The 16,827-nt window shown below is 45.3% G+C and overlaps 1 long non-coding RNA gene across 1 annotated transcript in view; it reads left to right on the forward strand.

Moving 5' to 3' along the window:
• Nucleotides 1-16,827, forward strand: part of LOC131513829 (uncharacterized) — a 49,335-nt gene that overhangs the window by 6,158 nt on the left and 26,350 nt on the right. The gene's annotated exons all lie outside the window — the stretch shown is intronic.

Here is a 16,827-nt window from a genome sequence, read left to right on the forward strand (position 1 = left end):
CAACTGATAGAGAAGTCAAGAATATGGTAGTTGGAGGGGCGCCTGGGTGGCTCAGTCGGTTAAGCAGCCGACTTCGGCTCAGGTCATGATCTTGCGGTCCGTGAGTTCAAGCCCCGCGTCAGGCTCTGTGCTGACAGCCCAGAGCCTAGAGCCTGTTTCAGATTCTGTGTCTCCCTCTCTCTGACCCTCCTCTATTCATGCTCTGTCTCTCTCTGTCTCAAAAATAAAATAAATGTTAAAAAAAAATTAAAAAAAAAAAAAGAATATGGTAGTTGGAGATACAGGACAGGAAACCAAGAGAGCACTTTGATTTATTAAGCACTTACTGTGTGCCAGATGCTGTTCTAAGGTTTTGTGCGGGCTGCCTGCAGAATGGAACCTGGAGGGGCTGCCTTCTCTTTGGGGTCCTTGCCCTACCCTCACCCAACATACACTCATAGGTCCTTTGTGTACGCACTTCATATTGGGTCACCATCTGCCAGAGAGTAGGAGTGTCTCTTCCTACTCTGAGAGCTAGGCATCAACCATAGGGTCTCTGGCCACTGAGTTGTTCAGGTTTGAGTTTCCCTCCCCTTGGGTTCTGAGCAAGCTCTGACTGCCCAGGGAGCTGCATGCCATTCCTCTGTTTATGGTCCTTGGATTGTCCTTGCTTCTACCTCCCAGCTGCTAGAACCAAATGCTATCTGGCAGCTGGACGCAGGTGGCCTTCACTATTGGCATTATGTCCTGTAGCCACTTGACTGCCTCAAGGTTCTCACCTCTGAAGACCTAGAGAGAAACACACAACCATTCTTGACACCCTCAGCATTTACAGGAATGAAAGATTAATGGAGAGGAACTCATTGTTCTAAATCCCCAGCTGGATATGAGATTTAGGAAATTCCCTTCTTGGGGTTATTAAGTCTCAGTGGGTTGGTGAGTCTAAGTTTCTAGTGACATAACATAATTGGCCTATTATCCAGGAACTTGGGGCTGAATTAGCACAAACTGACATTGAGGGACTTTAGACCCAGGATGGATTATTGGCATGGGTGGTTCTTATGTTGGGAGATCTTTGAAAACAGAAGTGAACAAGGTGGGCCTGAACGGTTGGGTGCCATCTTGTCTGAAGTAAAGGCATAAAGTAAATATTACCTGAGAGCCTTTGTTGCACTTTGATTTTGCAAAATACCTACTATATGTAAGTGGACCTATGGCCTGAGGCAGAGAAGATACAATCTTGGTGTTCCAACTTTGCCTGGACACCAGTGAATATACTACAGCTATTCTGTAGGCCGGATCCTCTGGTATTATACTCCAATGGAGATCTGAGTACTAGATTGGATATTGACAACCATTTTGAAGTCGGGACACTTGTCACTGTTTGATTAGCCCTGTGGATAAGTACCTCATGTTGGCTAGCATTAATATTTTATTTATTAAGGCAAATAATACTTGATCGTGTTGTGAATTGCAACAGGAGATAGTCTGCATTTAACCATCCTTTCTATGTTAGAATCTGAGGCCATGAAGCTGGAAGTCACAAAGTCTGGTATTTGAGTTCACAACTCATATACGGAGAGAAATGGTGCCACTGCGCACATTAAAAACCATGTGATCACTTTCACACCAAATGGTAGGCACTTTGGTGACTTTGGACATTTACTGGTGACTCATTAAACTATTTGTCTTCAATCCTTTGCCTTGGAAACCCCCTCTTTCTCCGGCCCCTCCTTATTGTAGTTAAAATAGCTTAAAGTCCTTGTGAATCCTTCAAGGGCAAAAATGGATGGATTCCCTCTAGAGTAGATTCCAAATCAAAGCAAACAACATTAAAGCAAAGTCCAAAGCATTTTGATCAGAAATGAAATGTTGAGGAATATTTTGTTTATAAATGAAAGCTCTGTGATGCATTGGCAGTGTGGTTTATCTGTAAAGAGAAGTCCTTGGATTTATAACTCAGACTCACTGTGCACCCCTTTTATTTCATGGCAAGTGTCTTTCTGGCAAGAAGTACATTAAAGACTCCCATCTCTTATTTACAATCCTAAGATCCAGAAAGCTATGAAAACCAAAAGCATTTTGTATACCTAATACCACTTGCCAACAAAATCTGACCTGAACTGACTTGAAACTATTAATAGGCTTTATTTATCTCCCTTATCATGAATCTTCATGTTTCATTGCAGAAATATTGTTTGCATATGGGGCAGTGCTCCTCTGTGAGTGTTGTTATACAATATGGGGTATATACACCCCATTATCTTTCTAAAAATCGGAAAAATTCTGAATTCTGTAACACAGCTGCCCCAGTGGTTTTAGATAAGGGATTGTGGACTTGCAGCACAATCATTTTTTTTCTTTTTTCTTTTTTCCATGCTACACAAATATCAGATCCTGTTTTTGATAGGTGATGGGACCCAACCAGATGGCCGAGCTTGTCAGGCTTCTAGTCCCTGTCACTGACAAAGTCTAAGGCAACATGATCCCATGTTAAACCCCAGGGCTCCAGCGCTTCCTCTGCCTTCCTCTGCCCTGCCCAGAGTTCGAGTACTGGCAGCATTGCCTTTAGGCTGGCAGGACACAGAGGTGGCTGCAGCACTGTGAGCCTGCATTTCCAGGGGGCCTTTTCCAGCCCCTCCCACAGCTTCTCCATCTGGAGGCAGGGAGTAGGTGGCGAGTGGCAGGCTCACTGCTGCCAAGGCTTTCCCTGGAGTGCGTGAGACCTTAATGGTAAACCCACAGAGCCACTCATTCATTGATTTGTCAATGCATTCATTAACTCAGTTAACATTGTGCACCTTTCGTGAGCTAGGTGTATTTTATTGAGATCCTTGTACAAAGTGAGAGAGAGAGAGAGAGAGAGAGAGAGAGAGAGAGAGAGAGAGAAAGTGAAGCTTGGACTCAATTAAGATTTTCCTAGGCAATGTTTCATAGAATCCAAGAGGTTCTATTAAATCTTTATTAAATCTGTTAATGGGTTTTAGAGGAAAAAGATTTCCATGACCAAGTAAGTCTAGAAAGTGATGAACTAAGCAGAGTGAAACAGGTTTCTGTAAAGTAATGTGTGTGCTAAACATCCCAAAGGGGGCATTAGCATTGACCAAGGAATGCTATGTATTTCCCAGCTCACGTTATTTTTGCATTCCATGGAGGTGTAGGAGGAATTCTGTAGGTGACAGAGCCGAATGACTCCATGAAGCAATGTGAAAAGTTTCCACCATGCTCTGTCTCTGCCATTGTGCCTCTTCCAACTACTCTGAAACAATAAAAAAGTGCAGGTGGCCACCTGGGCTAGCGTTGCAAAGGAATGCTCTTCTGGGATCATATGATCTTGAAAAGTAATAGTCCTCTGAGAGCAACTTCCAACTGAATCTCTTTGAACTTTTTAAAATTCCCTGGACAGCTTGCCTTCCATGGTATTGAACAACACAGCACAAAAAACCATTATTGCTCCCTGACCTGTTAGCATTTTAGGAACCAAGATTTCTCATGATCCAAGGCTAAATGGAGGAGGACAGAAGGAGTCCTGTGTTCATGACTGGTCTTACAGTTAACATCTATCCTAGGAAAACCGACAAACGTGCACCGTGTAGTATTTTAGGAGATTCTCCACAGTTAAAATGTTAGTTTTACTGATGGAGTTAGAACAACAATTTATGATAATGCATGGGACAACCTTTTGTCAGAGATAAGGTGTATGTAGTCTTGAGTAGGATGGGAGTAGATTAGATTCTTTAGTGTTTTCTTTCTTTCTTTCTTTCTTTCTTTCTTTCTTTCTTTCTTTCTTTCTTTCTTTCCTTCTTTCTTTCTAAATATTTATTTATTTATTTTGAGAAAGAGTGAATGTAAGAGGGGCAGAGAGAGAACCCCAAGCATACTCCATGCTCTCCGCATGGAGCCTGATGCAGGGCTCAAACTCATGAACTAGGAGATCATGACCTGAGCCAAAATCAAGAGTCAGATGCTTAACCCACCGAGCCACCCAGGCATCCCAGCATTTATTTCTGAATTGAACTTGGGTTCTTTTACCATGTTTGTGATTGTAGCTGTTGTTATACTTATTTCTGCCACTGACTTGCTCTCTGATGGGAATTATGTCACTTTATTTCTGTTTGATTTTATGGTGCCTTAGTTTCTCCAGAGGCAAATGAGGATTTGTGAGTATTTATGGAGAAATCCCTGTGAAATTGGGAATACTCGTAGAGTGGAAAATTGTAGCTAGTATGAAATGACTTTTTTTTTTTTTCAGGGATCACTGTGTAGTAGAGCACTCAATAAAAATGTGGCAGGAATGTAAGAATGCTGGTCCACTAGGGCCAGCCTCTTCTGTCTCCTCACCTAGTGAATCTCTCAGTGGTCAATGGAGATTTGTAGCACTTGTTGAGTACATAAATAATTGCTTAATGACCCTCAGAAGGAAGGAAGGAAGGAAGGAAGGAAGGAAGGAAGGAAGGAAGAAAAGAAGGAAGGAAAGAGGAGAGGAAAGAGGAGAGGAAGGAAGGAACAATGGAGGAAACCATCTTCTGAGCTAGCAGGTAACAGAGTGTCACCGTTATTCTTTTCTCGTCATGGAATTCAGGAGACGCGTGAACTTTTTCCTTCACAATTCTTTCCAAATATTATGAAATATATTTCAATATTATGGAATATTATTTGATCAGGACTTTCGTTGGTTCACTACATTTTATAAGAATATACATTTCCCATTTTTATTCTTTGTGTCCCCGAAAACCTGTGTCCTTTAGTAGTGAGGTCAGCCCCCATTTGGCCTGTGGGTTAACTGACTTGATCTGCACACTACTAATATTTAAATCACTTGATCCTTTCGAAATAGTCTATGCAAACCCAAGTGACCTCAGTGCAGCAGACATTTTTCTTCTCTAATTGTAAGAGAGCCAAGTTCACTCTGTTCCTGGACCCTCCGCCTCACATTGCCCTGCATTTCCTTCTCCTTGAGGGGCCATGGCATGGAAGTCAAGGATTTGTGGTCCACAAAAAAGAACACCACACCTAGAGCCAGGAGACGAGAGGCTGAATGCCACCCTAGCTACTCACTCATCCTTCATGGGGTCTTGGGCAAATCTCTCTGCTTTTCTAGCCTTACATTACCCCACAGGACTGTCCTGGAATGCAATAAGCTCAGTGTGGCATGCTTTGCTTTTCCCTGGTAGAATGCCACAGAAAGCCCAGGGCAGGGGCAAGTGGTTCTAGGTCTACACTGTGGCCACACACATCCCCAGTCTCTAGGAGTTCCCAACCCTCTGGGGCTGAGGATGCATCTCTGAGCAGCCTGAGCCGACTAGAGCCCACATCTTTTGCCACAACCCCCGCTTTAACGGAGGGGAAAAAAAAGTATTGCCACCTAGTCGTCTTTTGATTGGTTAATAATAATAACTCCAAACCCGCTATTCTGGGAGCCGCGAGATCTAGGTTCTGGACTGGAGTCTGAAGTATGTTAGTCCCAGTTCTCTGCATTTCATTTTCTCTATCTGTAACCTCAGGAAGGTGGACCTAGTCATCTTTAACACTGAGTTCTTCCACATCTCCTAAGCACTGTTTTTAATACTTATTGTGTAATAACAGTACACAGGTACAATCTGCAATGCCCATTTTCCAGAATAAGAAACTGAGTCTCCGACTGATTCACAAAGGCAATAAACAGCGGATCCCATTTTTAGCCAGGAAGTCAGACTTGAGGCTGCTGAGTACCGACTTCACTGCCTCCTTTAAGTGATTTTTGGGGCAGATTTACCCGCCCCCCCCAATCAGGGACTCCTCACCCCTGGGCTTTTGGGATACAAAATAATGAACCCACTTCTCAGGGAACTTCCTGAGAAGTTTTCTGAGAATTGTTGTTCCTGCATTTACTTAATTAATCAGGTGCCCCAGGCCTCATGATGGGATGTGCCTGGTCCTTTTCTGGTCTTCGCCAGTTAGCTCTAAAAGTCCTTGAACACATATTGGTATAAAAAGGCAACCTTTTATCTTCGGTTTGTTGTGCTTTTCCTTTAATTTCTGAGCATAACAATGAGTGTAATTAAAGACAAAGATACTGGTTTTATAAACCACCAGCTTATGAGCCATTCTGCTGTGGTCCTGTTGCGTCTGATAAAGACGCATTTGAACATCATTTGAACAACCAAATCTGGGCATTTCAAGAGACAGATGTACCAGACAGCTATTCAGAGCTGAGTTGTTTTGCAAGGAGAGGCTGGATCCTTTGAAGCCAGAGTGCCCAATTCTGCTTTCTGAGGTGTGTGCACGGTTCCTCTAAATGCCAGCTTTGTGTGCATATCTGAGGGCTGGGAAGAAGATGTGACGCTGGTGATGAGGGCGTGCCTTGTGCACCCAAAGCTGAGCTATTTTCCTGTCCCTGCCCACACCAGGTCCTTTCCTCCTCTGCGGGATCCCCCTGTGCTCACCTAGAGATAAGGCAGCACCGATGTTTCCCCGGAGGCTAAAAGACCACCTTGTCTGTACTCCTGGCAGCCTGCAGGCTGGTGACTGGACCTGCTTGGCCCCCAGTCCCACCCTGGGTGCCCAGCTTCTCCTATTTCAAAAGAAACCCTTGCTTGAATAAAGCCCAGGAGGAAATGAGTTCAGAAGGAGGGAGGTGTCTCATTTCCAGAAAAGGCTTCAGATTCAGACTCTGACCTCACCTGTCCGTCCACCTGCAAAGGGCCCATTGAAATCAAGGCATCCTAGACCTTGGCCCAGCCTCTGAGTCACTAGGAAACTCTTTCCTTGTCTTCACTCCTGGCCCTGGGTACTTTTTGTAGGGAGAGCTTTCTCTTGCTGTTTCCAAGCTAAAGCATCTTTTTCTTATACTCTCTGCCTTTCTGTAGCAGGAAAAGACTCCAGATCGCAATGACATGATTTATATTGGTTCCCAGTCAGGCATCAGGAACTTCTGAGTGGAGGGTGGAAATCCAAAGGGAGGTTGAGTGCCTAGCCCCTAAGTGTCCCTGATTGAGAACCACTGCCCCCAGAGCCGCGTTCAGCCATTGTGAAAGTGTCTCTCTCACAGAGGTTGGGTACTATAAATTGAGACCTCAAATCCCTGACTTACTCCCTTCAGGCTGTGTTGTGTCAGGGTTGCAGTGCCCCCACATCTGTATCCAGCTGAGCTGGGAGTGCTTATTCTGACAGCCTCAGGTGAATGCTTTCCCAGGGAGAAGTCGGTGCATGGCCTGCAGAGCAGAGCCCGTCAGGGTGCAGATCTGGATCACAGCCCCCACTTTTAGGCTCTTGGTTTCCTTAGATGCACAGGGAGTTCATACTCATGATAAGATAAAGACTAGGGGGGCCTGGGTGTTTCAGTCAGTTAAGCATCTGACACTTGATTTTGGCTCAGGTCACGATCTCACAGTTTGTGGGTTTGAGCCGCACATCCGGCTCCATATTGAAGGCAAAGAGCCTGCTTGGGATTCTCTCTCTCCCTCTCTCTCTCTGCCCCACCTGCTTGTGCTCATGCACTCTTTCTCCTCTCTCTCAAAACAAATAAATATTTTTTTAAAAAGATAAAGATGAAAACTGGTAATAGCGAATATTTGCTGAGTATCAGGCATTTGACCCACTGCTTCATGTTCATTTTCTTCTTTAATGTGCACAACTCCATGAAGCAAGCACTTCTTCTGTGCCCATTTTATGGACGAGGAAGTGAGGTGTACACATAAGTTACGTGTCAGCCTCACACAGCTGGGAATTTGTCAAATTTAGATCCAAAACATGATTTTTTTTGACTCCTTGTGATAACCTCACTATATTATTTTTGGAATCAACCAAAGGTCTGTCTATCTATCTATCTATCTATCTATCATCTATCTGTCATCTATCTATCTACCTATCTATCATCTATCATCGATGTATCTATGTACCAAGCATCTATCATTTATTTGGAGAAGGATCTACTTTTCACTTCCTTGAATCCTTGAGGTCACCTGACGATAGAGGGGTTACTTCTAGAGCTGACAGGGTAGAGGGGTGGTGGGCAACCTGATCCCAGGTCCTCTCCTTGCTGGAAATCCTTGCACGACTTAATCTGGGGTGAGGCTATCCTGTTGCCGATCTACCAGTTAAGGCCCTGAGATCGACTAATACAGCCACATCTGCCCAGTTGGGGAGGAGTAACATTTTTTTTGCTCAGGGGACTCCTCCCATCCCCCCAGTCTTTACACCAGCTCTAACTCCCCACCCCTACCCCTGCAACTTGAGTGTCTCCCTTCCTCCAACACCTCTTGGCTCTCACCTGACCTCACTTGGGGCCACATCTGGATGATCTTCCAGTGTCATCCATCAACACGGAGAGATTAGAGTTCTCTGATGGTGCTTTCTTGTCATCAGTCTGTGTGTGTGTGTGTGCGCGCGCATGAAATAGCTTTACCAAGATAATTTACGTACCACAAAATTCACCTACTTAAAGCCCACAAATCAATGGTTTTTAGTATATTCAGAGGTGTTCAACCATTGCTACAGTCCATTTTAGAACATGTTCAACATTTAAGAAGAAACCCCTTTAAGTATTCCCTTTACCTGTCCTCTTCCTGTCCTGGGGCAGCAATGAGCTGCAAATCTACTTTCTCCCTCTCTTTCTTTGTTTCTGTTTTAATTTTCTAAGCAGACAGGGAGAGGAGTTAAGTGAAGGCCTCTTCTCTTGCCATAGAAGCTATGATCATTTGCATGAGAATGTGGACTTGCCCCTGGTATAACAATCCCTCTCCAAGAGGGGGCTCAGCAAGGTGGGAGGTCAGAGGTCACGTGGCCATTCACCACCCAAGACTAAAGCTCCTGCTGTCTTCCTCTGCCCATTGGACTGGAGGATTCCAGGAGACACCTCTTCCCCAGGGGTGTTGCCAAAAAGCCAATGGGAGTGCAGACACTGGGGCCTCCAGGCAGCATTAGAAGTGAAGGTGGATGGTGCCAAGGCTGGAAGGAAACTAAGAAGTCCTTAGGGCCCATTTAGGGCCCATTTCTGGATCTGGGAACTGAGGCTCAGAGAACTTAAGACGGGACTGGCATCCAGGTGTCTGGAAATCCTGGGCTTGGCTTTCTTGCAGCAGAATAGGCACACAGCTGGCCAAACCCGGTCAGGAGAGGTTTTTTTTTTTTTTTTTTTTAAGTTTATTTTATTTTTTTATTTGCAGGGCCAGCGGGGCAGAGGGAGAGAGAGAATCTTAAGAAGGTTCCATGCTCAATGCAAAGCCCAAGGCTGGGCTCAATCCCATAACCCTGGGATCATGACCTGAGCCGAAATCAAGAGTTGAATGCTCAACCTACTGAGCCACCCAGGCATGCCTGGGCTGCGAGAGTTTAAAAGGAATCTGCATGGGGTGTGAACTGAACACGGGGAGAAAGGCACCAGTGCCTTGTGATTGGAAAGCAAAGCACTGTCTGGGAGGGTCTCCCCACAAAACTCTATCGGCTACTTACTGACTGAAAGCAGGGACTGATTTTATGAGGGAAAAACCCAGCCACCCAGCTGGCCAGCAGACCAAGAGCACGATACCGCAGGCGGGACATGTGGGCCCAGGGTGCCCCAGAGGTGCTCCAGGACAGCTGGTGTCACTTCCGAGGCTGGCTGGGGAGGAAAGATTGGGCTGAACCTGCTGGGGCTCAACTAAAGAATGAAAGGTCATGCTCTTGAGATTGTAGGGGACAAGAGAGGCAAAAAAAGAAAAAAAAAAGGCTGTGTGGTTTCTGTATTGATGGAGTCTATATACAAGGCATGATCTTGGATTGGGTTGTGAACCAGAAAGGGAAAGGTAACATGGTGGGGACCAGTGGTGGAAACTGAATGGGGTTTCTGGTTTGGAAGCCAGTGCCATTATCGAAGTCCATTTCCTGCTGTAAATGACTGTACTGTGGTTATGCAGGAGAGTGTCTTTGCTTTTGGGAAATACACACGGGAGTATGTAGGAGGGATGGGGCATCAGGTTTACAGCTTGCTTCCAAATAGTTCAGAAGGGGAACCAATGGAGATGGGGCGGGGGGAGGAGAGAGGGAGGAAGGGAGAAAGAGAAAGAGAGAGAGGGGGCAAATGGGGTAATCTGGGTGAAGGGGATATGGTAGTTCTTTGTACTACTCTTACAACTTTTCTGTAATGTGGAATTATTTCAAAATAAGAAAAAAAAAAAAAAAGGAAACAAGAGAGCCCCCTCCCAAAACCCCAGTCCAAACCAAACCAAGAAAGCACAATAAAAATCCTCAGGAGACCATTTAGTGCCCTCATCTTTGTCATTAGAAAGATTTCTAGGGAGGGATTTTAAAAATATTTATAAAAATAATATTTTTATTCATATTACTTAAAATTTCTTATTATTTCAAAATGTATCTTAATTTAATGATTTTTTTTAACGTTTATTTATTTTTGAGACAGAGAGAGACAGAGCATGAACGGGAGAGGGTCAGAGAGAGGGAGACACAGAATCTGAAACAGACTCCAGGCTCTGAGCTGTCAGCACAGAGCCCGACGCAGGGCTCGAACTCATGGACTGTGAGATCATGACCTGAGCCGAAGTCTGCCACTTAACTGACTGAGCCACCCCGGTGCCCCAAAATGTATCTTAATTTAAAGTCTCCAGAGGAGAAATTTCTCTTGGATGTTCTCAGGTTCAAAGGTGTACTGGGAGGAGGGGTGCCTGGGTGACTCAGTGGGTTAAGCATCTGACTTCCACTCAGGTCATGATCTATCTCATGGTTGAAAGTTCCAGTCCCACTTTGGGATCACACTGCTGTCAGCCCAAAGCCTGCTTCACTTTGGATCCTCTGTTCCCCTCTCTTTCTGTCCCTTCCCTGCTTGTGCAGGGGTATATTCCCTTGAATATACCATTATTCAGCTTGTTTTTAATAGTAAAAGTGCTCTGGGAACTGGGAGTGACGAATTGTGTGTTCACTCCTCGTGAGCATAGGGAACACTCATGCTTCCTCCGCTTGAGCTATTGGAAGGCCCAGAAAGGACCAGCTGGCCCATGGGAGTTGGGTTAATGAGTAGTGATTTCTAGACTGAGGCAACACATCTCCCTGGGTGGTTAGGATGCTATTATTTAGCCCAACGACATAACTGAAGCAGTTGTTTTGAGACATGTCTAGACTGAACCAGGAGCATGTAAATTTAATAATAATCCCTTGCCTCTCAGACACAGGTGTGTGTGTGTGTGTGTGTGTGTGTGTGCACTCACCTTTACCTATACTGGTGTACACATGTGTGCACACACATTCTCATCTGTTGCACAGAACCTGGAGACCCCCACACTATGGTTGTGCCCAGGACCTGTCCCACTTCTCTCTGTTCCTACCCCTTTGTGCTCCCTTCTGTAGTGCAGAAGCTGAAGTTTGCAAATTACATTGTCCAGATTCTCTTGTCATTTCGGGTCCTGTCAGTGTCTGCATGGCAGGTGTTGTCCTGTGATTGGAAGGAGACAAGACTTTTTGTCTTGTTGCCTCTGGAAGTGGCAGTGGCAGCAAAATTGGGGCTTTTTGGTTCCTGCCCAGGCAGTGCACTTTCAACAACTGTGGCAGCCTCAGGAGGAGAGCTTGGGGTCTGAGCTCCCACTACATCAGCTGAGTGTGGGGTCCTGGCCTGCTGCATGCTGCAGTGGTGGGTGGTGAGGGGCAGGCACTCCAGCAGCCACTGGGGGCAGCCCTGTGGGCTCTGGTGATCCTACTTTTAATCTTTGACTTCAGCCCTAGACTTGGTAGCAGATTCCTGTTATTTATCTCTGGATAACCTTACCTTTTCTCCTCATTTTCTCAGCTCTTCCAATATTTTGTTGATCTTGATCACTCCCTATATTGAATTCCTTCTGTTTGAAACACCTGGAGTGGTTTCTGATCCTGCAGGTTTTGAGGACTAGATGGAAAATTTTTGTCTTGACACCTTGATGATTACCAAATGGTTAGTAGCTATGGAGCAAGACAGTTTGGGTGAGGAATGTCTTGTTTTTGTGCTTATTTCTGATGCTAATAATTTAATGGGGTAGAGCAGGTCTGCTGTATTTATCTCTGATTTTTTTCTTGTCCTTGTGACATTTGATGCAATTAAATACTTTTTATTTACACTGTCACCCAAGTACCTGTTTCCAGCCAGGCTCACAGCAGCATTTCTTACCTTCCACAATGTTAACAGAACCTCCATCACACTTCAAAGCCTCCTTTTGGCTTATAATTTGGATTTCAATTCTTTATCTCTCTTTGACTTTATTCCTCCATTGATTTACTCATCCTTTTGTAATTAACTATCTCATTCAAGCAACAAAAATTTCAACTCTAAATAGATGTTACTGTGAGCATCTAGTATGTATTATTAAACATAGTAGACTAGTATGAACCCCCAGTATGAATCTGGAAACACAGGGAACTATATGAACACACTTACTGTCCTCATGAGCCTCCTGGTTGGTGTAGCTGATGGGCCAGGCAATTTCTAGGTGGTGTGAGGAGGCCTTCAATATGCGGCACACTAAGCTTTCATCCACTTTTTCATTTAAAGGCATATCCTTGTTGGGGCATCTGGGTGGCTCAGCTGGTTGAGCTTCCCACTTTGGCTCAGGTCATGATCTCACAGTTCGTGGGTTTGAGCCCCCTGTTGGGCTTGCTGCTGTCCGTGCAGAGCCTTCTTTGGATACTCTGTCCCCCTCCCTCTACTCCTCCCCACTCACACTCTGTCTCTTGAAAATAAATAAACATTTTTTAAAAAGGCATATTCTTGGTATTCCCCCATGAAATGCACATGAGTCTCCATGATCCACTGTACCTCACACACAAGAAAGCACTGGTCTGGTCTGATGTAGAACATAATTCAACAAATGATTAATGTAGTTAAAATAAAAATAAATAAAATCTGGAGGCAATAGTTTTTCAAATAGGGTATGAGAGTCTGAGACTAACAGGCAACCCAAGAGTAGAAGAGTTGTCAGTGGCCTTCCAGCTGCCCTGATAGTCTGCAGACCAAGACAGTCCACCCTCCTGCCCTGAACTGAGGGGCAGGAGTTGACATGTCCCATTTTCCTCTAGTGCCCAGAATTCCTGGCACTACTGAAATCATATCTATCTCTTTTTCAAACACTCTTTATGGTTCAGCCCAGTTAGATAACTCAACTGTGCATTGACGTAAGTCCACCTAATGTATTTGGTGATATTATTTTCTCTTTCTTACTGTTTCTTGTATTGTGTTTTTGTTTTTTTTTTTACTTTACTGAAAATTACCTTTACTTTTGAGCTGACTGCTCTTCTTCCCCCCAATACTCCTTTTCCCCAAAGAAGGAGACAAGAGTGAAAGTGGTACAGGAGACTGGATGTGCCCACTTGGGTGAATATGGGCTAGAGGTTGTCCCTCTACTGTGTCCAGCCCTCTGTCTAAGGAGAGGCATTGGTGAGGAAGCAGGCTTCCCTGGTCAGTGTGATAACCTGGGAGGAAGTGGGTGCTCTGAACTCTGTCTTGGAAGCTCTAGAGGCTCAAGGGAGGCAGCTGATTTCTAAATGGAGATGGAGTGTAAGAAAAGAGGGCATGCGAGTGCATTCCAGCCGAGTAAAGTGTGAAGTATAAGGACCCCAGGTCAGAGAGCCCAGGACATTTGCCAAAGTCCTATAATAAATCTTGGTCTCTGGGGAGGGGAAGGTGGGAGTTGGGGTTGGAGCAAGTGGTGAGGGTCTTATATGATATGCTAAGGAATTTGGATACCATCGACAGATTTTCAGGAGGGGTCTTGCCCAGTGAAATTTGTATTGTAGAGCAAACACATCATACCAGCCAACTATCCCAGGTAGAAAATGGGGAGTAACCTTGTCAGGCAGGACACAAACTCGGAATCTCTCACGATAATCCAGCTGAGAGATGACAGATGACAGTGGCTCAGGACAGAGGTAGTGGAACTGTGTGTGGGCTTTTCTTTCAGAGATTTTCTGAATTTTGGTCAGTTTTGATGTTTTTAGTCTTGGAAAGATCTTTTAATTTTCCTTGGACACTCAGATAAGCTTGCAAAACACTTTCAGTGCCAAGGACTCAGAGGCATGTGGGTCATTTCATCCCCCCCAAAAGAAATAGGTTTAGAGTCTTTTGGTGAACTGGTGTTTGGCAGCAAACAATACCTAGAAAAATTATTTTGCGTAGAGTAGGTTGTTGATGCTTTGACCCTTGACATCTATTCTAAAAAATTAAGATTAGAAAATAGCCTTGGGTTCAACCTCCACGGGAAACGAAGCAGAAAGAGTACTTGGTGAATAACTATCAGGACCCCAGCAAAATCTTTGTGGGGAGGAGAGCATGGAAATAAGAGGAAACAAGGCTTGATTCTTGTCCCGTGTGATTTACCATAAGGTGGGACAATGAAACATCACTCGTTATGTTATGTAATTAAGTGGTAGAGATTTTGTGGCCAGGATGGAGCTAAGTGACTGGAAGCTGCTGCATGAAGGAGGGCTTGCAGGAGCCCTCAGGGGCTGCAGAGAGAGACAGGAGAAGGTGTGCAGACAATGAGAAAGTGACGCACAGGGGCTGGGCAGGAAGACACCTGCCCCAGGGGCTCTGGGCTGGGCCAGTGTCAGCTCCAAATAGAGCTGCTGCGCACAAAGCTTTCACAAAGATCACGCGCTCAAAAGAAGCTGGCATCTTACTGTTTTGAGTGATGATTCCATGTCCTTCTCAAAGTGTTTAATACTCCTGGGCCAAGGGTTTGGATAGGAAATGAAACCCTGATGTTGGCATGGCTTCACAAGAAAGGGCGGGCTTGTGCTGGGCTGCTTGGCTCCCCATGGAGGCAGATTCTCTCTTCTCATCCTCAGATACGTCCATAGTCACTGGAAAGGGAATCTGTGGACTCTTTTTCTGGGAGTTGTGCTGGTTCCAGATAGGTTGAGGGGTTTTAAGGAGGAATGGATCTAAGGGGTGCCTGGGTGGCTCAGTCGGTTAAGTGACTGACTTCAGCTCAGGTCATGATCTAACGGTTTGTAAGTTTGAGCCCCACATCGGGCTCTGTGCTGACAGCTCAGAACCTGGAGCCTGCTTCAGGTTCTGTGTCTCCCCCTCTCTCTGTCCCTCCCCTGCTCGTGTTCTATCTCTCCCTGTCTCTCAATAATAAATAAACATTAAAAAAAAATTAAAGAGGAATGGATCCATTTCTCCTTTTTCCAGCTCTCTCCACCCAGGGGGCAGAATGGCCCAGGAGTTGATGGGGTTCCGAGGGGAAGGCTTCTTCATGGAATTGGAGAACACGAGACATATTCATTGCCCTTGTTGGGCCGCTTGTCTCTTTTCAAGGATAAAACTATAAATTCCTCGCAAGGTACAAAAACAGTTTTTAAAAACTCATTCTGGGCAGTCAGAAGGTCTAACCCGACCATCGGTTACGGCAGGGAAGCCGTTGCATTTGACAGTAGAAACCCGGAAATGGCTCTGTGTGGTGCAGGCCTGTCAGCGCTGAGATGGAAGCACGTCCTTGGCTTTCATCTCCAGGGTTTTCCAGAACTCTCTCTACAAATGCTTCAACTAACAGACACAACCTCCTGAGGATCTCAGAGTTGTCAGAATTTGAGATCTTTGACATTTTAATAATACTGGCTTTGATTTGTCCCCTCTGAAAACAAATCCAAATGAGCCCAAATCTCTGGATGCGACCTGCCCCTTTAATGCGTGTATTAGTCAGGTTGGGCTGGGTTATGGTGCAGTGAACAAGCATCCCCCAATCTCAGTGGCTTAAAATCTGAAAGGTTTATTTCTCTTTCTCATTACATGTCCACTGTGAGCAGGCTGAGGCCCTGCTCCATACCTGGGCCTTCAGAGTAAGCACCTTCCCTGGGTCTACTGGTCCCCAGGCCAGATGTAAAACCAATGCACCTGGGTGGCTCAGTCGCTTAAGAGTCAGACTTTGGCTCAGGTCATGAGCAAGCGGTTCGTGAGTTCGAGCCCTGTGTCAGCCTCTGTGCTGACAGCTCAGAGCCTGGGGCCTGCTTCGGAGTCTGTGTCTCCCTGTCTCTCTGCCCCTCCCCCACTCATGCTGTATCTCCCTCTCTCTCAAAAATAAATAAACATTAAAAAAAAAATGCCTGGTGAATCATCGCTGTTTTCTAGAGCTTCTTTCTGCATACAGACCACCTCTGCAGGCATTGCTTTGGCCTCAGTCAGACACGAGGCCACTTCTAACTTCAAGGGGGAAGGAAAGGCAGTCCGTGGTGTGCCTGGAAGGAGAACAGGAGATTTGCCGACTCCCCAGCTGTGTGACCTCTGAAGGGTAGGGATGAAATGGTGGTGCAGTCTGGTTTAATGGCCTGCAAGCCAGATTTTCTCTTATTAGTTCTCACCATTAGGCAAATCCTATACTTCTAAGAGGTACCATTTCCTTATCCTTTTTTTTTTTTTAATTTTTTTTTCAACGTTTTTTATTTATTTTTGGGACAGAGAGAGACAGAGCATGAACGGGGGAGGGGCAGAGACACAGAATTGGAAACAGGCTCCAGGCTCCGAGCCATCAGCCCAGAGCCTGACGTGGGGCTCGAACTCACGGACCGAGAGATCGTGACCTGGCTGAAGTCGGACGCTTAACCGACTGCGCCACCCAGGCGCCCCCTCCTTATCCTTTTAAGAGGGAGTTGGGTGGGAAAGGTGGCAAATGGAAAGGAATAATTATACCTGTTCCATTTGCCTCATAGGAGTGCTGTGTGGATCAAAATAAGTCAACGCCAGTGACAGTGAAATATGAAGAGAGAGGGACACAAATATTTTAATGATGGGCTATGCACTGCTCCAGGGAATTGGAGCTCAGAAGTGGTTGTCATGAGCAGCTGCATTTATTAGGGGAAGGTCGCAAGTGACCAAAAAAAAACAAAACAAAACAAAACAAAAAAAAAACCACA

The sequence above is a fragment of the Neofelis nebulosa genome, chromosome 6, assembly GCF_028018385.1.
Source record: "Neofelis nebulosa isolate mNeoNeb1 chromosome 6, mNeoNeb1.pri, whole genome shotgun sequence".
Taxonomy (NCBI): domain Eukaryota; kingdom Metazoa; phylum Chordata; class Mammalia; order Carnivora; family Felidae; genus Neofelis; species Neofelis nebulosa.